Source organism: Coturnix japonica, chromosome 3, assembly GCF_054131305.1.
Source record: "Coturnix japonica strain WE chromosome 3, WE-NBRP24, whole genome shotgun sequence".
In the NCBI taxonomy this organism is placed as follows: Eukaryota; Metazoa; Chordata; class Aves; order Galliformes; family Phasianidae; genus Coturnix; species Coturnix japonica.
Genome location: NC_140665.1, coordinates 14,423,289 through 14,450,224, shown reverse-complemented (window position 1 = coordinate 14,450,224; position 26,936 = coordinate 14,423,289). Strand labels below are relative to the sequence as shown.

The 26,936-nt window shown below is 38.9% G+C and overlaps 1 long non-coding RNA gene across 1 annotated transcript in view; it reads left to right on the top strand.

Annotated features, from left to right (window-relative positions):
- The window catches only part of LOC146761287 (uncharacterized), a 150,624-nt gene extending 123,910 nt beyond the window's left edge, over positions 1–26,714 (top strand). Inside the window, exon 3 of the long non-coding RNA XR_014944991.1 lies at positions 26,580–26,714. This is a non-coding gene — a long non-coding RNA (uncharacterized LOC146761287). The remainder of the gene's footprint in view (positions 1–26,579) is intronic.
- Positions 26,715–26,936: the final 222 nt, after the last annotated feature.

Sequence of the window (26,936 nt, the reverse complement as noted above, 5' to 3'; positions counted from 1 at the left end):
TTTATTGATGTTTTAATATTCAATTGCTACAAAATGAAATAAAAATAAATAATAATTACTTTGAAAAGGAAAAATGAGTTTTGATGTGAGTGGGTGGTTAGAGGATGACTAACTGTCTATGAGGTCATATGAGTACAAATATATAAAAGGATGCCTGTAAGACAAGAAAATGTAAAACCAAATGAAATCAAGGCCAGCCACTCCACAGACCTCAGAAAATTCAATGCAGAATAATGAATAATGAGACACAAACAAAATCCAATAGATTCACTGTCCCTACAGATTAACATGTTTGTATATAGAATCATAGAATTACTTACATTGGAAGAGACATTAAAGCCCACCCAGCTCCAACCTGCAGCCATGGGCAAGGCTGCTTCCTACCAGCTCAGGCTGCCTGGGGTCCATCCAGGTCAGGAGGGGACAATCCTCTCCTTCTTCCCACTGGCCACCCCTGTGTTGATGCTGTTCAGGATACTGTTGGCTTTCTGGACTGCAAGCACACACTGCTGGTTCATGTCCAGCTTTTTTTCCCTGGAAATCCCAGGTCCTTCTCTGCAGGGCTGTTCTCAGTAAGTTCTTCTCCCAGTCTTTACTCATATCTGGGATTGCCTCAAATCCAGTGCAGTGCCCTGCATTTGGCCTTGTCAAACCTTAATAGGTTTTCACGTGTTCCACTTTTCAAGCTTGTCCAGGTCTCTCTGGATGGTATCCCTTCCTTATCTGTGGGACTACTTTTCTATCTGGTATCTCTGGCAGTTTTGTGTGTGTAAAACCATCACTGCAGGCCATCTTTCAGCCCCTTAATGTAGATAAGCTGTTTTTTTAGCTGGAGGATGCTAGTGAAGCCAGAGTCAGTGCCAAGCACTTCTTCTATGTGAATATAAACTGATTTTTTTTTACAGGAGCAGAGCTGGGGAAGCCCTGTGCAATCTCCGTAGCAAAAACCACGGAAATCAAATTTTCATCAGACTAAAACTTTAAAAGAGAATGATCTGGACACAAATTGCTCTCATTTTCCTTCCCCTCCCCCCTTTTTAACATGAAACTTCTTTATTCCCCACATACTTTCAGAGGGAAATATCTCAGTAAGCAATTACAGGATTTTCTCCAGCATACAGGGATCTTGTAGTGTGATGTTTTTCATCTGGCATGTCTTTGTTACTTTCATCGTGGGCTGTTCTACTGAATAGAAGGCAGACATTACTCAGAATGAGAACGGAGACTGTCTGTTTTTGAGTATTGAAGCTTTATTTAAAATGCATGCTTTCCCAGTGAAGTTTGTGTGTGCCTCTTTTATGCTGCAACTCCAAGCCTCTCAGATGTGTGTTACAAGGCTGTAATACTGCACAGATCCTTTGCCTTCCAACAGTCACTAGCATTACATTTTGTACTAACTGCACATGAACAAATGAAAGAGAGTGAGGCACAACTGAAACAATTTACCTGCTGCTCTTGCAGTGCAAAAATGTCATGTTTCTGGCAAACAAGAGGTACACACTTTTTTTCCTTTTAAGTGTTTCTTCATGTTCCAGTGGAAAGATATAAGTGGAAAAGCATTAACTATACAAACCTTGGCACACTTTCATAGTACTTCTCCACACCTCTTGACCTGGAGAGGGTTTGGCCTTAGCAGCATGGCTGTGTTTGCAAAGACACCACTAAGGAGAACGGAGGTAACTTGTCATCAAGGTACAGTCACATCTGGTGTCTGATTTTCTGCTCTGAATGGAATGAAGATGTGCCATTCAGAAGGTAGCTGTCCTTGTAAGGAGAAAGGATGTGCTACGGCAGTAATCTGATTTTTGGTACTGATTTCAGTATTTGCCAGTCTGGCTACATGAAATAGCCGGGATGTGGATAGGCATTATGTGTGCAGAATAATTAATGAGATTCAAAGAGAAAACAAGCTACATAAATAGCTTTTGGAAAGAAAAAACAAAACAAAAAAAAATACACAGTAGCTTTTGAGCCTGATTTTCAGCCATGCTGAGAACATGCTGGACCATTCAACAGCATAACAGTAGTATAAATGCAAATATATCCATTTTTGTTTCTTTTTATTGACAGAACAGCAAGAAGGAGACTTCCTATGCATGCATAACTTTCTTTGTCAACTTCACAGTTGATCTGGGCGAACTTCGTTTCATTATGTTTACAGCAGTACTGGGGATGAGAAACATTACGGTGATGGGCACACTGGTTTGTCTGACTGCTTAGTGCTTCGACTCTTTCACAAGAGTGTCAAACACAGCAATGGATGAGGCTTGTGAAGTCTTTTGTTTTTTTTTCCCATATACCACTAGGCTTAGTTACGTCACTGAAAAACGTCATATTTCTAGTGAATCAGTTGTTAATTGCCATCGTAGACTGCATTCTGATTTGAATTTCTTTGAAACTGACCAAAACACACTCACATAACATTGCATGAATTTTTGGATATTTTATTCTAAACTCAGAAACTTGTATCAATTACAGCATTTGAGAAGGTGGTTGCGTCATTTATGCACCTAAGCCGTCTGTACCCTTTTTAGGATATCAGGCTTCAATCAACATTTTGGCCTGTTCCAGATGTCAGATAAGTCACTTCACCTCTGTGTCACTCATTTTGCTCATGTGCACATGAGGAGCCTAATCTTTTTCATAAAATACTCTGAGACCTTTCACAAAATAGTGTTTCAAGGAGATAGGTTTTAAAGCTGCCTAAGATAACACTTAAGGCTGAATTCACTGGGAAGAGGATATGTCTAATCCTTGTAGAGGCTGACGAAGCAGGCAATGTCCTATAAAATCACGAGTTACAGAACTTGGATTTAGCTCAGGCTATAGTGAATCACAGTTTAAGGTTCCTGGCTCAGTCTGTGGTGTTAGCCATGATGATAGACTTCATGCTGTTTAATAATACTACACTGAGCTTTCTTTTGCCTGGCAAAATACAGTGCCTCGCAGACAGTTTTATGTACTCACCTTACTACCAAGAAGACAGATAAAGGTTAAGAGTTTTAAAAATTATATTTGGCAATGTCAGACCGTTAGAGATAAAATGTAACGCTAATAATAACCCTATATTCCTGTGTGTGCTGAGATGCAAGGAAGTATTTTGTATGCTAAACTGGAGAATATGAAGGGCTAGCAGGAAGTAATGTTTGTAGGATGCAAATGGGTGTGGGTTGCTATTGAGTTTTACTGCAGTTCAGTAAGAATGACCACATTACTCCCAAGTGGCAGCCTTGCGTATGCAGAAGAGATTTTGCTGTTGTAAGCAGCAGTGAAAATCACTGCTTTACAAACATGTCAGGTAATTTATCCCTGCCTTGCATTTGTTGTATCTCATTGTGTTGTCATTGGGAGCTTTTCTGAATAACTTCTTTTGCTTTTCATGTATTACGGAAACATTATTACTGGCATGAGTATAGTTAGTGCAGCAGGAATTCAATTTATTTTAGGGTTTCTTTTGACATTTATGCACTGGCTATTCTCATCTCACATGTAGTTTGAATACAGCCCCATTTATAGTAAAAACAGTGAAGACAGATATCTACAAACTTATATTTTTAACCTCCATGACGTCATTTTTAGAACTGACTCGTGTCTTCATTTGAAAAGCTTCAGAAGTCTATTGAATGACTTTTTTTGTGAAACCAACTTAATGTGATGTCCACACATCGCTCTCCCCAGTGAAGACATTGTAGTTGGGTCTGTGCTATCTACACGGTACAATTTAGCATGACCACAGCCTGCAAATTGCAGCAAATCAGTCTGTCTCCAGTTTTTAGTACTTCTTCCTCCTGCTCAGCTACCCCTTTGCCAGAAAACCATCTGTCTTCAGCCTGCTCGGTGACCCAGGACCCTTCCCTGCAGAGGAAGCTTTGGAAAACCAAGTCTGTTATTTTCCAACACCAGTTTTCTTCTCTGCTAATGGAACACAGAATAACAGTATGCTGTATTTCATAAACTTGATTTTGGCTGTTGGAAAACTTTCATTTTGATTTGGCTGAAACCTTCCCTTTCTCCAAGTAACAAACACAAGGCTTGTCCTGGGATGTCTCTCTCCCATCTCAGTAGGAGTATCTTGGGTCCAGTGTTACTCACCAGTGTAGGACAGAGGAAAGCTATACACTGCAGTTCTCTTTCCATTACAGACTTGAAGGGTGTGATTTGTTCCTTCCTTCTTTCTTGGAAAATAAAATGCTAATCTTGCTTTTCACTGAAGGAAAGTGTCTTATAGTAAATACTTCAGAGTTGTTTCAGTGGAAGTTTTCAAACCTGGGTATGTTAAACTTTCTTCAGGTTTCTCACTCATGCTTGACATCACTCAGGCAATAAAAACACATTGGCCGGCCTCTGAGAGTCTATAGACATTTCCTGCTAGAATATTATGTTACTCTGCTCTCTAGCTTCTGATTCTTCCCAGTATATCTGGGTGTTTTATCTTCTCCTGTACTTTAAAAATAATGGCATGTGGATTTACCTCATGTCCTCTTTATTTAGTTTAGGTCTTCCACACCTCCTGGCTTATAATAAAATCTAAAAATGAATATGGGGGAGAAGGGGAAAGAAAGATTAGAAATAGAAAGATTGTTAGAACATCTCAGCTTTTATCAGATATTACAGTTCTTGAAGCCCCAATTTCCTTAATCTTGCATGTCCTGCTTTCATCGGTTTATTTTAATTTTGGGCAAAAGCTGCTAACATACAGAAAAGGAATGAAAATATGTTCATAACTGTTTAACTGAGGGATTCTGAGTCTTAGATTTCTGAGATCTGTAAGGTCAGTATCACATGAATCATGATCTCTAACACTGACAGTTTTTTAAGCTCTGAAGTAAGCTTGTCTGCAGACTTTCTCAGAATATTAGAAAATGAACATTCTTTGCAAACTGGTGGTTTTACCCATAATTTTACAGCCATACCATCTTGGATAGCATCTAAAAGGCCCAAAAGCTTAATAGCAATGGATCTGAATATTCGATGTAGTAGTGGTGATTGCTGAAGGCAGAAATATCTTGCAAGAGTACAAATGAGGTAATCTGTCCTTTTTATCCTTTTCCATGATTTAATGCAACTTTGAGTCTACTTCAGTAGAATATATTTTATCTGTTTGGTAAGCTGAAAGAAGAATTTATTCTCTTGGGGAAAAATAGATTTTCTGGCACTCTTTTCAAAAAGACTATAGACAGTGTGCCAGCCAAGAACTAGCATAGCAATGATCACTGCCTGTCTCAAGTGAATATTTTTCTCAGGCTGAGTTTCCAAGGCAGTTAGCTACTTGATCTTTAATATGATTTTCCAATCTGTCCATAGAGTACTGGAGATCAAGAGGAGCTGGTTGCCCAACTCTGGATGTTTGTAAGAGCCTTTGCTGATTCTTTCAGATGCTCTAGACACGTTTAGTAATCCAGTCATTTATTGTTATAAACTGATGAGAAGTTTGTGCATCTATTCCAAAATTGTTGATGCGTGCTGCAAAATAGGTGCCATGATTTATCTAGGAGACTGCTCGATTTCCGTGGGGGGGCTAAGTGATGCTTAAATAAATAGTCTGTCAATTTGTTAAGCATGAGGGATCCATAAAAATGAAGGTTATTATTGCAGCAGGAACTTTCCCACAGGGAAAACAAAACAGAACCGAGTTTCATCCATAAAAATATTGCAAGTGAACCACTAGTTTCCTCCTTACCTCTGCTAGCTTGTTTTGTATAAACCAGCGTTTGACTTCTCTTTTATGAGGAGTTAAAGGAGTAGCACAGACATGTCGATCCTTGCATCTACAGAAGAATTATATGAGCTAAACACATGTTCTGCCATTGGCACATTACTGTTATCCTGCCCAAACCCTTCCCTGCACTTGGCTTCCGCAGCAATGAGCATGGGTGGAGGAAGGAAGGAACAGCTGGGAGGTGATTATGGTTTCCTGATGCCCTGCCCCACCCATGGCACAGGTTAGATCGGTTCTGAGTCGCAGGCAGCTGGTAGAAATCCCTGGGGAGACTATCCATTCAGCCTTGCATCGACTCCACCCAGTACCTGGCATGTGTTCTTGGCAGCAGGTTCTGCCAACTCAATGCTCCCTCCTGGGGCACTTTCCCTCTGTGGGATGTTGTTCAGAAGAAGGGCAGAACTCCATTCTGTTTTCCAGTGTTCAGAACAAGGCTGGATTTTAATAGGACTCGTGTACATGTAGTTTTGTCTGAAAGCGTGGGGGGCCTCAAATGATTTATTGTAGTTATTTGAAGGGTGTGTTCCTGGAGCTATTGCCAATAAAAAGGTTGAGCTCCAAGAAGAGCAGAGGACTGTTCATTGAGTGGGAAAAGTTCTGGCAGAAGCAAAAGGAGTTCTTAAAGGCTTCCTACCTCCCTGTACTGTTGGAATGTTCACCTTTCTCAATAGGTAGACTTGGGCATTGAGTGGTGGATATAGTTCATGTTGTATCAAATATTCTCTGTATTACCCTGTCAGTAACACAAGCTGCTGTAACAGTGTCAGCTGGTAACAAGGCCTAGTTCGTAATCCACTTTTTAACAGGCTGTAATGTCCATTTTGCAAAAGGGTAAGATGAATTTCGTGAACTAACATCTTACAGCCAAGCAGAAAGCAAAGTGACTTGTGAAAAGAAGGGCATCCATGGCTAAAGTCATAACTGTGAGCTCTATTGTCTGACGTCTTGGTAAAGAGGAAGCCACGAAAAACAGTTAGCTGACACCTCTGGAAAGCAATAGTAATAATAAACATCTGGATGACATATTCATGGTTGCCAGTAAATAATTCCTGGCTCCTAAGCAATTGTTGTTAGAGAAGCAGCTTGAGACACAGAAAAATTAAAAATAATTGTCTAATGGAATAGTTTCCTGAGAAATCAGGGCTGCTTATGTGTCAGTATGAATAACAATTAAGAAGAGAAAGGGAAATAAGCCCTGATCAGATTGTGCCATTCAGGAAAAGAAGTCAGCCACAGAGGGAGGGTGGGTTATGGAGGCGAGCAAGCAAAAGGGAGCATGTTTGCTCCTGAGAACATAAGGGAAAAATGCAGCTCTTGGTTCTAAAAGGGACCAACAGCAAAATCTCTGGACTGGACTTAGGCAACCAGAAGAAAAAAATACGTTTGTATTCAAATAGGATTTGATTGAAATTTGGGTTCAGTAGAAATCTTCCAGGAACTGCAAAGAGCCTTGGATCTGACCTGCAGAGGTTGTCAGTTCATTTCTCAGCCTGCAAACATGAGTCCACATGCCCAAAGGAGCACTTCTCACCTTGATCTGTTTGATTTACATGTTTACTGCCATTTGTTCTTTCACACAGAAGTTTCATCTGGTGAACGTCCCAGCTATAAGTTTGCTGCAGATGTCACTCACTTTCTGTGTCTGCCTTGTCTACATATATATGAGGAGTATGCCAGAAGTACAGTAGTCATGTCACTATGGCCTGCTTTTGTTCTTTTCTTTCTCCTTTCAATCACATTTCAGTCAATCAGTTCATTTGTGTAGATTAAATCAGTCTTGATTTCTCTCATACACACATTCACACATCAGTTTTGAACATTATAACTTAATTACTCAGGTATTTATAATGCAGTTGTGGCTGGTGGGCAGTGTGGCTGTGCAAACTAGTGGTGCTGCTTCCTTCCAGGTAAACCCTGTTGACAGGCAGAAGGTTACTGCTTGTAGAGGCAAGTTCATTGTTCTGGTGCACATAGCACTATGGATACATCATCAGATTAGTCAAATGTCTGTGAAAAGGGTTCTGTTCCAGTTTCTCCTTCTGTGCCTTTGATATTTCAGTGGTTGCACAAGGTCTGACCGTGTTAGCATTACACAGTTCTCTTTCATAGAGAACTCATTGTCTGCATCCTTCCCGAGCAAAGGACTAAGGTATGGAGTTTAAGTACATGCGTGGGTTGTATTTCCCATTAAAGTAATTAACCAAAACATGTTTACTGCTTTTTATCTACAGTGTCCATAAATTGATAACAGCTTTTATGGAAAAGGAAAGCTACTGCAGAAAACACTTGGTGTTTGAGGAGGTAGCAATTTAAAGTTATAGGGCCAATTCCAAGCTAGTGCAGATCATTACAGCCATAGAGATTTCCAGTAAGGGATCCCATATGAATACCTACCTAAGAATGCATTAAATGCCATGGAAGAATAAAATGGCTTGATTACCCTGTGGGTGTTTTCCCAGAAGAAATGCCAAAGAACCAACCCGTCTTCATTATTACAAGAAGCAGTTATGTTCCTACAGTGCTCTACCTAATCTCAGTTAACGTCAGTGACACATTCTGACTTTCTTCCACATAGAATTTTGCTTCATTTTTTCCCCAGTTTCTTTCAATTTTGATGTTGCAGTGTTTAATATAAAATGGTATTGAGATTGAATATTCATTTGTCATTCAATATTCTTTGTCAAGAGCACAAAAAACATTTTGGAGTCTTGGAATTTCACATGGGACGGAGATGCTGTTTTCCAACCAAATGTTAGGAAACAAATTTTAGGAACACCTTCTGATTGCCCAAAAATGAGTTGGTTCATAATTACTTATGAAGTTTACTGTAGGGCAAAAATGATGTGTACAATGAAATCTCTCACTCTCTTTCTCTCTCTCTTCTTTTTTTTTTTCCCCAAAAGACCAAAATTGAAACCATTAAAGTGTCTAATGGTGTATCACCCACCACAATTTCTAATCCAAATGCTCCACATTCCTTGCCAGCTTCTTGCTAGGAAGGTGGGAGGAGAAGAATGTAAGGATTAAAAATACAATACATTTTAAAGAGAAAAAGAGAAGGTATAAAGTTGAATTTTATTTGTACCAATCATGATTTGATGTGAAGTGGAACAAAATAATGCGTCTTTATTATCTATATGAGTCATGTATTCCTAATCTTAGGACAAAATGTGCCTGTTTTGGCATATTAATAGCACTGTACAACAATTATTTCCTCATAGCTTTGGGAAACTTTCCATTTCACTATATTGTGGGAAACTTGTGCACATACTTATGTGTCTTCCATCACTCAATTAACAGAGGACACACTAATGAACGTATCTTTGCAGTACCCTTCTTGAGTAGTAGTATGTTATCTCCACTTCATGAATGAAAATCTAGAGACAGAGGGATTTTTATGGTCTCAGCCACAGCCTATAAGCATTAATGAGTCTTTTTCTTGATTTCAGTGGTCATGTATCATGTCTTTAATAACTTGCCCAATAGAGCTGCAATGAATATTAGATCAAACTGATTATATAGCCTTTGATTTATTTATTTCTTCTGAGTACCTAAATCCCAGAGCTTACTTTTTTTATGTATAACACAATTGTAACTTAAGTTCTTTTCTTTCAGTCTTCTGTGACCATCATACACTGTCTGAGAGAATTGCTGAAAAACTTCAAAAATGACTAGTTTTTTTTTGTTTTGGGTTTTTTTTTGTTTGTTTGTTTGTTTTTGGTTTTTTTTGCTTTCTGTTTTCTCAGAGCTATAGATGTGTTAGGTCAACTCATGGTTTAGTTGAAAATCAATCCTGTTCTGTACTTTTCTTTTGAATATTGTAAAAGTAAGTACTTGATCAAGGCATTTATGTGAATATTAATAAATACTGGAAAGTTAAATGACTTTATATGATATGCTGCTGTTACAGCCTACAATCGAGTCTACAACAAAGTCTACAGTATGGTTCCTTGATGGGAGCCTGAGAACTATCAGTTTTTCCATATATTACTGAGTTTTGGTGTGTTTAGATCATTGTTGGGAATGAACCATAATATGAATGCTAAATGATGTACAAGTGAGCTGCCCACAAATAATAACAGAATGTATGCACCACAGAGTGAAAGTAATTGACCTGATAAATAGGAGTTTTAACTTGAACTAATGGGCTAAGCTGAAGAAAAATGCATATTTAGACTGTGCATCAGGAAGAATGTTTCTAATGATAAAACATATTGGTATGTTCTCCCAAAGAAAGCAGTAGTAACAGTGGGGTCAATAACAACTTTTTCACAGTCTTCATCAGACTTAATAAGCTTGACAACATAGTTTCTTATTTGTTCCAGCGTATTGTATATACAGTGTTTACTGAGGTAATGTGTTCCTGTGTAACTTTTTTGCATGACATTCAATCTTCTAATTGTACTTATTCATAAAAAAGAACAAATTCTTCTGTTGCCGTTGACTTTGTAGTGAGTGTTTAATATCAAGGACTTGACCAAACAGAAAGCAGTGTCTAATTCTAGTTGATAGGAATTGTGGTAGGAGGTCACCTTTAAAATGCTGACCTCACAGCATCTAAGCAATACAGTTTAGAAGAATGATGTAACTGGTGAAGAGTGGGCTGGAATTAACCAATAGTACCTAAGTAGTGCTGTCAGCATTGACCAGTTTTATTCTTTCATATTATAGATGCCTGAGGAATGGTGTAAATGTGGATCTAATGTGACTAATGATTACTGTCTCTGAGGTAAAAATAAACGGTATACAGATTTTCTAAAGTTGTGTTGTGAATGCTTGGCAAAGTCTGTGAAGGAAATTCTTTCAGTGAAGAAAAAAAAAAAACACCCCACAAAGAATGTAAGTGCTAAAGATCTCTTCATTAAGAATTTAAATTAATGACTTTCTTTTAAAGAGGAGCATCTCATATTAATTTCTCTTTCACCATGCAATTCTGTGTGGAAGTTAGAGCTGTTCCAGCTGGAGCTAAGAGATGGCATCGTGCACAGGGTATCGAACCAATTCATTTCCATCAAATTGCTGATTCAAGGGACAGCAGCCTTCTGTTGCTCAGGAAAGCTCAAGTGAGAACAAGTTCAATACTAGCTAGCACGACTTGAAATGAATATGCTGAGTCTGCAACTTGCCTGTCAGTGAGTTTCTACAGATGCATTAGGTTTGCCAGGGACAGAGAATGGATTGCCACAATTAAGAAATGGGGAAGAAAAAAAAGGTTTTATTCTTTTATTTATTATATGTAGACATAGCCACTCCTCAGGAAAGAGTAATAAGTACTCATTTGTCATCTGCCTTCCTGCAGAGAAGTTCGATAAGTGTATTTATTTTCTCCCAGAATATGACACGGTATTTGATTTGTCCGTCTACTTCCTGCTTGTTGATCAACTCAGTAGGAAAACAAGTTATTGTGGGTAAAATGTGGTTGTTGCCTTGGAGCTGAGTCTTCATTTCTAAATTTCTGATAGAAAACGCTTTATAGAAAGCAAAACCTTTTGTTTGGGAATGTGACATAAAGAGCTGTTTTTGTCTGTTGCAACTTTTACGCCATTAGCTTTATGCTTTCTTTCTGATAGGAGTTTATCAACTAATTTTTCCCTTCAGTAGCACATCATTTTTTCTCCTCCTGCACAAAGGGCAGTCACTTCAGTAGCTTTAGTTGGCCTATGAAACAGATGTACTATATAAATTAATGAATACTAGTAATTGTACTGATTGTATTAAATATTTCACTTTTGCATATACTTTTGCATTGCCATTTTAGAGCACTGCTAATTGCTGTTAGGATGGTACTTTCTTCCCTCTTCTACCATCACCACCTGAAAGAGCTTTGCTGTTGCATGAGAAGCGTATAAAGAGAAAACCTCTGAATGCTGTGATCCAGTTTGCAGTTGTCCAGATTTGCAGAGGCATATGGGAACCTATACTGCGTACTCTGGAACTGAATGTCCTTGTAACTTTACCCCAGGGGCCAGTAGTCAGACTCCTGTCCATGCTGCAAGTCACAATCTACAGAGCAAAACACTGGATTTTTTTTCTTAGCATTTTTTAAAGGAACAACATTTTAATGATATGTGCTATTGGCATAATCCTTCTAAAATGGACAATGATTTATATATTTCATGTGAGGACAGGATTCCTTAGAGGATGACTCATTGGTTTAGTCTGGAATAATTCCAGTGGGAACCTTTTTCAGAACTGGTTGATACATACCTTACATGGTCTTAGTTTTGGACTTTTTTTTTCCGCTTTCACTTTGTCTGATAATATGTGTACTTTGCCTCTTAAAATTGAACTCGCTTTCCATTCTGAGTTAAATCAAGCTCGTATTTACCAAGACCTTATATGGAAAGGGAACATGTGTGTATTTATATAAGTGTATGTATACATATATATATTAATGTACATATACAAGGGAGAAAAAAGAATTGGATCTATTGCAAAGGGAGAGTTTATTCTTTAATAAGAGGTGAACTGTGCATCAAACACATCTTCTCATATGTTTGTTTGAACTCAAAGTCAACAAATGCCAGAATAACTACTTCCTTTTATAGAAACTATTACAGTACTGTAGACTGTGAAACTATAGCAATACTACAGTCTTGGTTGTACATTTTGTCCCCTTTTAAAATGAATATCACCACTGTTATGATTTGCTGCATTCAAGAGACATCTATAGCGTGGTTGATAAAGATCAACAGGGAGCACAGTCCAGTAAAGTGTTCTAGTTAAGGGTCTTCTGCATTAAGGATTTAAGGCAATCTCCTGTTAGTTAAACTTTCTGAAGAGGGGTAAAACATTCTCCTACCTAATGGTGTAGAAGCCATTTTGTGCTTTATCCTAATTCTTACCTGCTGTTGCTAAGAGTCATACCCTTCGGCAGTGGGCTTGGTTTGCTGTTTTGTTTTGTTTTGTTTGTTTGTTTCCTTATGTATGCCTTTCTGAACTAGAATTATGTCATGATTTTCTATTTTAGACATGGTACCTCACTGATATGTCTAATTGTTTCCCATAGCATGAGGTGGAGATCCACCCATGTAAGAGTTCTTGCTTTTCAGAGCTGATGTCCTCAAGATGCCAAAACAACAGGTTACAAGATTTCAGGTTATATGATTCAAGCTTAGGAGGTTTCATCATCATTGGATCTGTATGAGAATCCTAGCTCTGGTTTGGTCATGAAAACAAACCCCCGACCACTAGTGGAGCCTAATTTAGATCTGAATCTAAGTGCCCACTTCCTGTTCCTCATTTCAAATCAAAACAGGTTTCAGTTGGTTAAAGTTCTGGGTGAAATCTCTTGTTGGTTATTGTTAACTGTTTCTCCTATCCCTATCTGTGACCTTAAAAAACAAAAGCAAAACAAAACAAAAGAACAACAAAAAAACCACCCCTTTACACACCACATGCTTCACGTAACCAAAACCACTGTCAACAAATGAAAGTAAGGAAGAGCAGTGGTGGTTTCCTTTCACTCGCTTTTATGGTTATTAATTATATTTGGTTTTGGTCCTAAAACAAGATGTAAATATTTCATAAATCAGGTGAATTTATTTTTCATAATTATATTTTATTGGATAAATGACAAAGTACATTTAAGTGGGTGTAGAGTCTGCCCAAATATTTTTTTGTGGTTGTTTTAGCAGTTTGTTACACATGTGTTCATTAGATCTGGCACACAGTTAAAGATTAAGAAGTCATTCTTCCCTCCAAGTATTTTGACTTAAAAAGCAAATCTTGGATCAACCAGTGCTCATCAAACTTAAGGCTCAGCATTGGGCAAGGCCAAGAGCATGTAAGTTCCAGTGATTGACTTTTAATGAATAGAAGAATATGACAGTCATTATGGAATTAGATTTATCTATCTTGTTCAGATTTATTTTTCCTGATACCGTAATGGAATTCTTCACTTTTTCACTGTATTAATAAAATAAATCAAAAGTGTTCTTTTTGAGCTTCGGGCTAAATTAGTCCCTAGTTCTAATATTCCATGATGACCTTGAATGTAAGAAGGTTTCTACTTATTTTCATAATTTAGTTTCAGAGCTAATATTATATTGATGAAAAACAAATCTGCATTAAAATGGTCCTTGGTAGATACCCTGTATGTTGTAACTTACACGTGTGGTAATCCAGACTGTCAGTTCATCTGTAAACCAGCTAAGCAGATCTGGATCCTGCCTCTTCCCTTCCCAACGCAGTTACAGGAAGTAGGCAAGACATGGATAAACTCTTCCCTTGCTCTGGTGACTAGATCATTGTGAGGGATGGACTACGGTTTCTTATAGGACTACAGCAAAATATTTGTCTGTAAGACTATAAAGTGGGAAAGAAATAATGGTTTAGGGATCTGAGGAAGTGTCTGAAAGTCCTGATGATTCTAATTGTGTGCAGCTTAAACACCATCCTTTACCTACTAACAATGCAAGCCAACTATCATACAGCTGTGTATGTAATATAGAATTTTCTTTATTTAGGACAGAGGAAGCAGCTGTTCTTTTGGGCTCTGTTCTGATTTGAATGACCCATCCTTTAGCTTGCTGGAATTCAATGAGCAAAAGCAGAGCACACACAAGATTGCATATATATTCTGCTCAGATGGAGGCACTAAACACAGGAAGCCCAGGATTTGTTTTACATGACAAATTCATAAGAACTATAAAGCATTTTTTCTAAATTATGATTTTTAGAGGGTCACACAGTGTTTACATACACAATGCTAGTCTGTATGCAGACAGAGGATGGCATCAAGCCAGATGCCGACACACTGAGAGCCCCATCCTCAGCTGGTACATATCACTGTAGCTCCATTGACTTCAATGAACTGGCGCCAGTTTACATTAACTGAGGAGCTGTTGCATTATGTGGAACAATTTCTTTTTTATCCTTCCTTCTCTTTCTTTCTTTGAAAAACACGGAAATGTCATTCTTGTCAGCTCAGAGAAAGGAGTTTTATTTGGTAGATCTACCTTTTCTTCCTTGTTTCTATCCAACTAATGACATATTCACTCTAGTTTTCTAAAGGTTAAGGATGCCTTATGCATCTTGACGTAAGATGGACTCATGTAGAATTTTGTAGGTTAAAATCTCAGAACTGTAAGGTAAAAATTCCCTGCCAAGTGACTAAAATATGTATGTTTTAGCACTGACGTGGTATCCCTTTTGGATTTCTGGGATACATAAACATATCCCACAAAAGAGTAGTCAAATGAGTATTTTTGGTCTTTTCCCAGGAGCTTTTGGAAGCAGTGGCTGAAGGCAGACTGCTGATTAAAACCAGTCAAAAAAGATTCTTCTAAATTTATGTTCTCTCAAGATTATATCTAAGAAAACAAAGGCTGCCTCAGGCTACGGTGCTGTTATCTGAAATAGGTAATGAGGTCCAAAATCACACAATTGACTTTTCTAACATGCTTCCTGAATTGATATTGTATTTTCTCTTGTCCTTGACAAGAGGGATTTTTTTGGGTGCCTTCTGCTCTATATGTACAAATTCTGTCTCATCTTTATCTTCACCATAATCATTTTGCACATTTCCCAATTTTAAATGGACTTTTAAACAAGCAATGGGTGTTTGAAGATGAACTTCGTGTCTAATGTTAAACGAGTGCCTGAATTTTTGTGCATAATCTTTTGTTACTCGCTTACCTACATTACGTTTTCTCATGTAGTCATCTTGAGTCACATACCACAGTCTGGCCAGATGTTCAGAAGAGCTCTGGTTCCATTTTGACATGTTAATAGATAGTCAGTTTTTAAGTTCTCACTGTGTATCTGAAATGGGAGTTTCTGTGTAATAGAAACGGTGAAAATTACTGTCAGTTACATGCCTAAGCTGAAGGTGAATTCTTTTGAAAATCTGGTCTATCCTAGGATTTTATAAGTGACTGAAAATACAAGTCAGCATGGTTCAGTTGTGTAATTTTGTGGTATATCTGTAGCAGTTTCCGAAGTGTTATGTTCCTCTTAAAACTAGAGACATGGAAACAAATTCCTAGATATAAGGGGGCGTGGAAAAAAGTAGCTGTTGACAACACAACAATTCATTCATTTCCTAGCATCAGAGGTCATATACTGTATTTTAACTTAAACAATAAGGCCATTGTTTGTACGGGAAAACAAGCACAGTTTATGTAAAGGTTAAAAGATTGAAAAGGTTAAGGGCTGGCTTGTTTCTGGCAAGCTGTGATTTGCTTCTCTCAGGTGAAATGTGGAGGTTTCATGGTCTGGCAATTTGCTGAGCTCTTCGCTGGAATGCCTACAGAAGAGATGAGAGGCAGCTGATTTACTGTGGCTCTGTTCTTCATGATGGCCAATCTCTCCGTACTGTTTCCTTGTGATATATCAGGCTCTGCTATTTTCATTTAGGTTGTAAACTTTGCAGGGGAGAAACTGCCTCCTTCTTGTATGTTTATTCAGTATCTTATTCCATGCAAGCCATGTAGCTTCCAAAGGCCCAGTTTTCCTTCATAACTTTTTAATAGAGACAAAGCTCTCTTGGTGGGCTTTTTGTTGTTGTTGCTGTTTGTTTTTTTTTTTTTGTTTTTGTTTTTCTTTTTTTCTTTTTCTCTTTCCAATGTATTAGAGAGGATGCAAGGAGCAAAATCTTTTCAAGTTCAGTGGGACAGACTGCTTAACTGCCCTCCAGAGTCTCTCTTCCCTGCTCTTTCAGCTGCCAGACAGCTTGCAGTGGAAGTTTTTATTAAGTCACCCACTAAAGATGGTTTCTTTAAAGGACTTTGGATCAGGAATTAATTTCTCCATCCACTCTTGATTTATCAGCATCAGAGATAAACTGAGGATTCCTCCATGACAGAAGTTGCTTCACTACAGATAGAGCAATATTAAAAGTTGCAGTGGTCCCCCTTCCAATCAGTTCATGTTCTCTCCAGTCTGCAAATTATATTTTATAGCATGTCTGAAAAACATTTCACAAAATATTGTTTTTTTGCTCTACATTGAAATTCCAGAGAAGAATTCAGTGGTCCTTAGAAGTGGGGTATTAAACCATTATTCAGTTATTAGAACAGATGAACTTCAATGCAATAATATTTATGTTTATGCAAGAGATCATTAATCATTTAATCATTTGAATTTCATATAGGTCAAATAAGTTTAAAGGAAACTGTAAGCAACTGAATTTAAAATTTAGTGCTGAAATTATTTATGCAGAGATTTATCCAGTAGTGTAAAAGTTGCAATCCTGTCATTAAGTTTGTAAAGACAAGTGCTTACATTTTGGCACTGCACAGCAGATTTCCTTTAGTTATTTAAATGTCAAACTCTGCAGATACGTGGCTTTCAGTAGTTACTTACACAGCCGAGCTATTATTGACACTGCATTTTTGCTCCACTGGGAACTGAGAGTTCCCAGCATTTCTGAAGGACAATCTGGACTGCTCTGGATCCTCAAATAGACATGTAGGAACTTGGGTGGCTTTCCAGACTTGGCTTAGCAAGCAGATATATCCAGTGTGCTACATGCTTGTACAAAGTATATTATAAAAGTAAAAAAAAATCACCATTTAATAAAAATCTGGTTTGGATTTACATTGTTTCTCATATCATGAAGAAAAGCAGAAGTATGGGATGCATTCTATCTGTATTTCCAGGCCAGCATTGTCCCATACCAGGTAAAAGCAGAGAGCCAGAGCTGTGGAGGCAGCTGTGTGAGGATGATGTGAAATTTCAGTCTAAGCGCACTGTAAAGTCTCCTGTTTACACAGCCATAGTGTCCTGGGACAGTCGCACGGACTGCAAGCATTCTTGCTACGAGGAATCTGGGTCTGCCAGGAAAGGCCGATTCCCAAAGCTCAGCTCTGTTTGGAAAACTGGCTCTATTATCAGAGATTATGGAAGAGAGCAAACACTCCTTGAGTTTACCATAACATTGCCATCAAAAGAAGCTTCTTTTTAGGGGTCTGAATTACCAAACAGCACATTTTCCTGGGAATGGGTGTTTGCTTCAAAGATGACGGGTAGGATAGTTAAGAACACAACAGTCCAGTGTGTGAGTTGGTTTTGCTTGAAACAACCACAGAGCAGCAAGCAGTGCAGCATGTGGCATGGGGACATCTCCCCTGACCAGATAAGCTTTCTTGCACAGGGAAGCAGGCTGGCTGTGTGCCTTTACAGCTCCATCCAGGTTAATAATCTCTGCTGAGAGGAGCCTTCTGCCTCACAGAAATGTTTACACTATTGCTTTGGTGCTGGGCTGTATCTCCACTGTCAGCTGTGAGCCAAACCCACACGTGGATGTACCCACCACACCATCTGCTACCACAGTGCCATAGGGGCTGTGATACCACACAAGTCACTGGAAAACTGCTGACTTTCAAAAATATCTTTTGTTGCGAAGAATCCTCTTTCAAAACAGAAAACTTCTGTTGTTTATATAGAAGAGCAGTTTGCTGTGCTGGGGGAGACTTCTGTATATCCACACGTTCTGCTTTTGAAGCATTGCCCTTCAGCCATGTTTCTGTTGGGGAGTGAGCACTCTGTTGCAATCAAAGTTCAATGAAAAATATGGTTCCTCTTAGCAGATGCTTAACCCCTGCATAGTAATTGCTGTCTACTGTTTATTTTGCAGTGGTTACTGAGAGCTGTTGAGTCACTAACATCTTTGTTGAGAGTGCCGTTTTCATACAGTACCATCTGATGAAGCCAAAACCTGGTTCTCAATGTCTGCTGTTTTCCACGGGCTTTTAGAAAACTCTGCTAAAAGGGCTGGCTATTGTGGCAGAACAGAAACACCAGCAATGTGCCGTTCTGAGTGTCTTGATGCACAGAATCTGGCACAGCATATGCAGAGAGCAAGCCTAAAATAAGTGTATTTGTAGTGTGTAACACTGGTCATTTTCAAAAGTTGTTAAGTGAACCGAGTCCCTACACTCCATTGTTTTAATGCGATGTTATGCCAGTATCCTTTGAAAAGGTGGCTTACAATCCAAATTCATTTATGAGTTTCTGAACATCTTAGCCACCATGCTCAGTCAATAATACTTCTGAGGTTGATTGAAGCCATCTGGATATAATCTTCAGTTTTCACAAGGACTGCCTTAAACTTGTCATGAAGAGACTTTTGATTGTTGCCCCTATTCAACATCAGATTTTTGTAACTCCCCTTTGTCACTGAAGTCCAAAGTTGTCACTATTCCTGCTCATGGCTTCCCCATGGTAAGTAACTGGATATCTGATCACGGCCAACACTGCTTAGCTCTCAACACTGCCACCAGCCCAAGGACTCCTGTCTCAGGTCCGCTTGCTGATGCTGGGTCTGGCTCCCACACTTGCTCCCTGATTGGCCCAGGGTTCCCCACAGAGGTAGGAGCTAGACGGCTGTTCCCATTCATCAGAGCATTTCTCTAATGGGAACAAATTGTAAGTAAACAACATAACGGGTATGAGATGGTTACTCATAGGGTTCTTTCCATTTCCTATTCTCGAGTCCCTAATGTACATTCTTGTGTCAAGAATTATTGTTGATGCATCACCACAAAACCACATACTTAAAAAAAAAAGAGGAAATAAGAAGGAAAAAGGATCAATTAGATGTAATTATAACTAAAGCTTACTGAATGCAAGTTTGCTCTGGTTGATTAGACCAGCTGAATGAGAATTCTCCTGATCGCAAAGTTATGTATCATATCACCGTGTGTACAGTCCTTTGTTTACACAGTAGCCTCCATATTATCCTTTTGTTTATTTTAAAATTCAAGTTCTATTTTTAAATACAAAGATGTGACAGTAAAAAAAAACAAAACACAACAAATCACACACACAAAAGGAGCATTGGCACGTTCATTCACTGGCAGTCTCCTTTTGTTACCATCTTTTGCCCTGGCAAATAAAATAGAAAATGATGCCCTCTAATGTATTCATTTGTAAACTCAGCGGATGTGGGCAAATAAGGGGCAAGTGAGGCAGCTGCATGACCAGGATTCCTGACGTGTGAAAGCAGCTTTTGGCAGTGATGACCAAGTCATTGGTTTGTTTTGCTTTGGCTGGTCTGTAATAAGGCCCCCAATTTCCTCCTCGTTCTGGCTGCTGCTGAACTGCAGATGAGTCTGCAAGGGCATCTTGGGGTCATCTGGCTGGGTTTGTGGGATTTGGGGCTGTTCAAAGTTGTTGATTTCTTTTTTTTTACCTGATTCCCTCGCACTGTTCCAGGCATGATAATCTGACAGTGTAATTCTCCAATATCTCTTGGACATTTTTATGAAACTTGCAAACGAAATCCACTGCTCGATTTCCCACTGTGGTTTCACCCGTTCTGTATTCCAGTCAAGCTGTGGTGTCTTTCTCAAATGGGCACTTGGCAGAGCTGGGAGTTGTGGGGCTGATGTCTGAGTCACTGCATGAAACTGTATCATGATTCTCTTCCACAGTGGTATGATTTAGGCTCCTTCAGTGCCAAGTATAAGAAGGCTTGGTGATATTATTTTTAAGAATTGCTGGAGACTCGACTATTTAAGTAGTCTATGCGTGATCCTCCAGTAAACCTCTAACAGGGCCATCTCAATGACTAGCAGCACAAGCCTGGAGCAGTCTGTGCTTTGCTGTGATTGCAAGGATCGTCTTTTAAAAGCTATTACTCAACAAGTCACTGCTTGTGTGTTTGTCTTTTTCTTTCTCTCTTTCTTTTTTAAACAGTCAGAGTTTCTCTGTTAGGCTGAAGTAATTGTGTGCTTGCCCAGCTCCAGGTGGTGTGGGCATGTGCCTTGTGAGACAAGCACACATTTCTGAGGTTGGCACAATGGTTGCTGTATTCAGCAGCCCGGGCTTCTTGGAGTTGCAAAGGACTGTCCATTGAAAAGTAACAAGAGATCATGAGAAAGTTTGTGGGTGTTTACAGGAATTTGCAAGTTTCCCATTCATTTTCTCTGAGACTCACAAGGGCTGGCATTTCCTGACCAAAAAAAGAAGTGTGTGGGGGGGTTGGGGGGAGGACAAGGGATGGAAAAAAGCACTTGTCTCCATCTTATTGCTTTATTGCTAACTGTGGATTCACAGTTGCAGGAGGTACAGAAATAAACAAAACTGGTCCTTATGGATAATGAGAGAGATAATCGTAAGTCTGCACATAAGTCAGTCTGAGAACTGTGAGATGTTGTGGCATGGGGAGGGATTGTAGTTGCTGCAGGCGATAGCTCCAACTCGAACTTTTCAGAGATTAGGTGGTCTGTGGTGTTGGCTCTTTCTGCACATTACTAGTTTTGGATGTCAAGATTACATTCACAGTTCCCAAGTTCAAACCTCAGCATACTCCACACCCACAGATTCCCACAGTTTTTTTCCTACAAAATGTCTCCTCTAACAGAAATCTCCCAGTGCTTTTATGTTTTCATGTTGTTTTTTTTCCCCCCTTAGTTGCAGTGAATGGCTTTGTTCAGCACAGAGGAACAAGGCATGTTTTCCACCTACAACCACTTGTATCAAACAAGCGAAACCTGAAGAAAACAAGTATCTCTATGTCATTCACTTGTCTTTTATTGCAGCAGGACATTTACTGCAACTTCACTTCTCAGTTTCTCAGCAAATGTTTCAGCCTCGTTTCCTGTCTCAGTCGTTCTTGTGTAAAATGGATGCAGGAGGATTTGCTCACACTGCTTCTGGAGGAGTATCCTCACATGATTAATGCTATCAGTACATGGAAAAAAGTTCTCTAACACCAGTTCTCGCTTCCTTACTCACTGCTTGCTACTCAGTCATAAAGGGAGTAGGTATTCAGTGAACAGGCACAAACCACCAAGAGTAATGTGCAGTTTGGGAACCCCCCACTTAATTAGGTTATGGCACATCAAGGCTCCTTTGTGGTAGATGAAGTACAGATGCAAGAAGCAGACCGCATTGCTCTAAAGAGCTGTAAATCTTAGTAAATAAAGTGGGAAAAATATGTGATGGGAAGGGAAACAAAGTCACAGAGCAGCAGCCAGAACTACAGACAACTGACAGTAGACACTCAGGATTGCTTGTGAAACTGCTGTCTCTGCATGTTTTTCACATCTTCTTTGCTTGGGTGTTTAGTCAGTGGATCTCGTTCTTTGTGAAGCATAACCTTCTGCTCAATCTAAGTGTGTCTGTAGTCCCACTGAGGCTGGAGAGCCTCCTCATGTGGCTGTAGTTAAGAACCATATGTATATGCTTTGTTGGACTGGGGCTTGTAATACATGTTACAACAGTAATTAGACTTGTTCAAAATCAAAATCAGGAAAGAATCCTTAGATAGTTCATCCACAGCAAATAACTCAGCAAGTCTGTCACCAGAATACTTCTGGTCTGTACAGATATTGCACACAGTAATTCATCTCCATAGAAAGGACCCATCAACAAAGGCCACCAATTCTTTTGAGCTGAAGACCACCAATCCTTCAGTTGTCATGACTTCTCTAAGCCCATTGTTTCTCACTTCCTTTCTCATATAATAATTCTGACTTCCATGACCTTTCTGTCTGCTCCTCCAACATGGATTTCAGAGTACCTACCACAGAAACAAAGCTGAATCCCAATGATTATTGGTCCTCATTCCTTTCACCCTAGATGGAGCTGTATTTTCCTTTCACTCCGTTTCCGTTTAGACTTTCTTTTCCAATTCTTTGAACTGTCTGTTTCAGTTGCCTGGTTTGCAAAAGCTTCTTGTGCTGTGTTGCTGTGTTTTTCTCACACCCCTGTGAAAGCCACAAGGTCAAAACAATGCTTCTAATCTCATTTGAAATCCCTTGTGTACTTTGTTTAGTTATGGTTTTGTGCCAGTTTTCTTGACAGATTTTGCTTTCAAATTGGAGTTGCAGTTTCTTCTCAGGAGCTGAAATTCTGACTTCATAGAAATCAATAAAAGCTTTCTGTTACCTTCAGACAGGCTGGGATTTTATTCAGAGTCCTGAAAGCAAGTTTGCTTTTGCTGCGTTCCCTCATCTCGGGAATTTCAGCGCACTGTATGCATCTTTTAAGAATGGGATAACAGATAAGAACACAGGTAAAAGCAACATTTCTTTTAGCTTTTTTCAGAATGATGGTTTTAATTTTGATTTGACAGAGAGAAGCACAGTGGGTGTTTTCTTACCTTTAGGCAGTACCTTTGCATGTTTTGTGCCCTTCTCTCTCTATTGACGCTGAGTGTGCCCCAGACCCCTCTGAAACTAATGGGAGCATTCACGTTGAACTTCGTGAACTTGTATAAAAAACACGAGGGTTTCCCTTCCCCATTTGAAGTTGGAAGGAAGATAGAAAGTCTACCTGTGGTGTTACGTGCTGTCCATAGCCAGAGACAGAATCCTTCCTTTATTCTGTTCTCACTACTCTGTGAGCTCTCCCTTGTTTGTTGCACTATCTGTGCTCTGGGGGTTTACTGACCAGTTAGGAGGATCAACAGAAGAAACATTAAAGCACTTTTATTAGTCTTGAAGTCAGAGCAGTGGGAATTTTTCAGAGAAGGGCCTACCCTACATGTTTTTCATAAACTAACTTCCTCCAAACTATTTGATAACGAGAAATAAAAACAATCAGAACAAGAGGGGAAAAAAGACAAACCTACCATTTGTTAATTACACAGCCAGATGTTTTGGAAATGTCAAAATGTGGCAGCTCCATACCATTGTTATCGACATTTGGGTATAATTGACTGCAGACGTTGTCTTTGTGATGAAATTCTAAGAGCAGGATGAAGTCTGTAGGCATGCAAAAACATCACTGTCATTTGGACCTAAACTGTGTTTTGTCAATGGCTTGCAGTCTCATTCTCTTTCATGACTGTTGTGTTCTGGGGCCTTTGATGAAACAAAGGTGCTGTGCAAATGTGATCTGAGAGACTGGGATCTCAGCTGGAGAAATGCTTTCAGTCAGCACTTGCCCGTGATGTTCTCAGTGGCGGTGCTCTAAGTGCTGTTGTCATGTCAAATCACTTTTTCTGTTTCTCCTACTGCCAGGAACACCACAGTAATGGAGCTAAGGGATGCCTGCCCTTAGCTTAGTTTGCTGCCCTCTGGGTCAAGTCACAAATATTTTAATTTGACAAAAATAATGATTGGTGTTCTCAAAGAGTAGCACAGTTGGCTGTTAGGTAACAGTACTTCTAGAATCCAGACCTTTTGAGATAAGCTTTATTTTTTTTCCCACACTAATGATTTTCTTTGACCTAAATAATCAGTGATATAAAAGATAGATAAAAGCACAGATTTCAGTGAGAAAGAGACACATAAATACTTGCAAAGATTTGATTTAAAGTGATGTCTAACTTGTACCAGAGTGAATAGCTTTTGCTGTGGATTGACCGTAGAGCATAGGTTCAGATTCTCTTACAAGAATTTATCAGCTGAAACTTTGAAGGTAGCTGAAATGTGTTTCTAAAACAGGCTTCCTAGGAAGTATCACCTGATTTGCAGTGTTGTCTTAGCTTTCTTGAACTCAAGAGAACTGAAAGCTGGTTGTTTTTTTTGTATGTGTGTGCGGAGTTTTGTTTTATTGTTTTTGTTTTTTTATGATGCAAGACACTTAAGCATAGCATTAGTGGGCTCAATGACACTGAGACTTGTTGCAATAATTGATGTGCTTGGATTCAGATTTATATATATTTTTTGTGTGTATTTATCTTACCTTATAGACACCTCTATATAATTTCCTGAATTTTATTTTGGGAGTTGCCTTTCAGGATTCCAAAGCAATAAAGTTGATCTAACAGTATACCACTATTCTCAGCAAAGTCCTTGCACACTTAAAATAGACTAACGTTATTTCTCACTGAACATGCTAGTCAAAAACCTGGAAATACCACAGAACTGATGAACTGGTGACAGCTTATGTTTTTTCTTGTGATTACCAGTCATTGATTTCCTTTTTGTCAAGTTCACAAGAAAGCTATGGAAAACTTTATCCCCAGATGCTAGGATTACTGGCATTTCGTTCTATTTCTTGAAGAAAAAATGTAAAAAACGTGAAGAACTTGGAGAGTCTCTGCCCTTAAGTCTCTTTACAAGAAACTATTTTTTATTATTAGATACTAGACCAAGCTGCTCTGCAATTTTTCCACTGCTATTAACTGTAAATAACTTCCAGCTTGTATTAACCCTCTTCAAGATGAGCAAAACCTTTTTGTATCTGCTGGGCATAATGAGAGAAACAGATGAGCTGAGAACTTGAGGCAGGGTCTGAAGCTGAGCTCTCTTGTGTTTGGACTGTGTTTATGAACTCCACTGACTTTCTCATTTCTGACTCCCCTTTGAGAGCTGAAATATTTTTATCGGGTAGAACATGTTGGGAAATACTTCCATGATAATGCTGGATTTGATCTTGTGCCCGCTGAAGTAAATGACAGCATTCTTGTTCGCCTTTGGGAAATGGCTGTACTCAGCAAAGATTGTCCCCAGAAGACATAAGTATCTATCTGATACATCCAAACTGGAATTCTATAGCACTATGTTCAGTTCCTATATCTCTCTGTCCAAAGGCAGTAAGCTGTAAGACCTCAGATATGATTGCAGCTTGTAGATACCATCTAACCAAAATTATAGTAGAAAAAAATATCAATATATACTGAGTTAAGGAGGAAAGCAGCTATTTTTGGGCAGCTCTTGAGAGGGAAATTCTCTGGTCCCATGCGCTTCTTCTGGTCAGCCCATGTCATTCCAAGACTGTGCCCTGGTCCTGAACCCCCAGTCCTCCACTGTGTTTTTGGTACGGAACAGAGCACTTTGGTTGAGAAATTCCTAGTGCCTTAATGGATACAAAAGGTGTGGGAACATAGGCAAGCAAAGTGTTTGATGATTTGGAATATAAGGTTCCTGCTGAGGTACCTGGTACAAATCCTATGTTCCTATGGGGCCACAGCTTATCTCAATTTTCAGTGCCTCCATCAAATACATATAAATCTTTGATCAAATTATAAAGAAAGATGTGGACTTCCATTTAAATAGCATGTTCTTACTTGTTTTTCTTTATATATAATGTAAAGGATCTGAAATATGAAAATTTGTCATTTATTATTATTTTTTTTCCCCATTGGTTTTCACCAAATCCCCTTTGCAGTATTTCTCTGATAGTTCTTAATCTTGTCCACTGTGATACTTTATGCTCTGGATGAAGAAAGTTTCATACCTACTCCCACTGCGTCACAAGAGACAAAAAGAGAAAATATTATGACTGTTTAAAAATTCTTGTGCTGAAAAGATTCCCAGGTACTATTGCATTTTATTTATGGGAATTAGGACTCGAAGGCACTGGTCTATAAAGTTCATTAGGTGTTTAAAATATATTTGAGCTTCTTGGCCAGAGAAAATTAAGAGTTGGCAGGAGGTTACTCAGAAACCTTTTGGTAGAGCTGCAAATTAGTTCCAGCCTCCCTTTGCTCCCTGGAGGAGGATTCTGACTTTTCTTACTTCACTTTCTCTTCTGGGTGTTAAACAAAGTTCTCCAATTCAACATCAACTGAAGTGATGAGAGTCTTCCCATTGGGTTGAACAAAAGTTAGGTTACGTGTCAAAAGGATGAGTAGCTGTATTATCACAAAAGCTATCTGAACCATAGCTAATTGTCCTGGCAATAGAAGTGGCCCTGAAGAGTAAGTTTTAGTGAGCGACTGAGTTTGTATCCTAGTTCAGGTTAAAAGTATTCTTGCCAGAATTTCTTCTGATTTCTATTGTAACCAAATTAACTTCCTGTGATGCATTTTTCCTCTAATAAATGTGTCAGTATGCTTTTAATCTCCCCCATGAGAAAAGAATTTTTATGCTGTCTTCAGTGCCTCTGAAAGCTATCCTCCTCCTATGCTATTCCAGCTCTCAAAAATAATCAAGATAAGCAAAATAATTAGTCTCTGCTGGAAATTGTTATCAAAAAGAAATGTTCAATCACTATTTTTATTGTTTGCTTTTTTCAGGTCTTTATGCCATGGGCTTAAAATCACTAGCAGGGAGACTGCTACAATTTCAACTGGAATATTTGATGGACAAATCCCTTATCCCATCTGTTTGCTTAATCCAGGATTCTGAAACACGTTCAGTGAACAGGAAAGGTAAGTATAAGGTTCTTTGTGTTTTATCCAGCTTTTAACTTGGCTGTGCTGCCAATAAGAATGAGGCTACAACATTTTGGGGCCCATTCAGGCTCATGGTTTTCTGAAATGGATGTTGCTGTTTGATGCTGCTGAGCTTGGTGCACCAGAACAGATCTCATTTCAAGTTTGGGGCCCAGGTTACAAGAGAAAACAACAGATGGATGAAATGCACATAAAGAG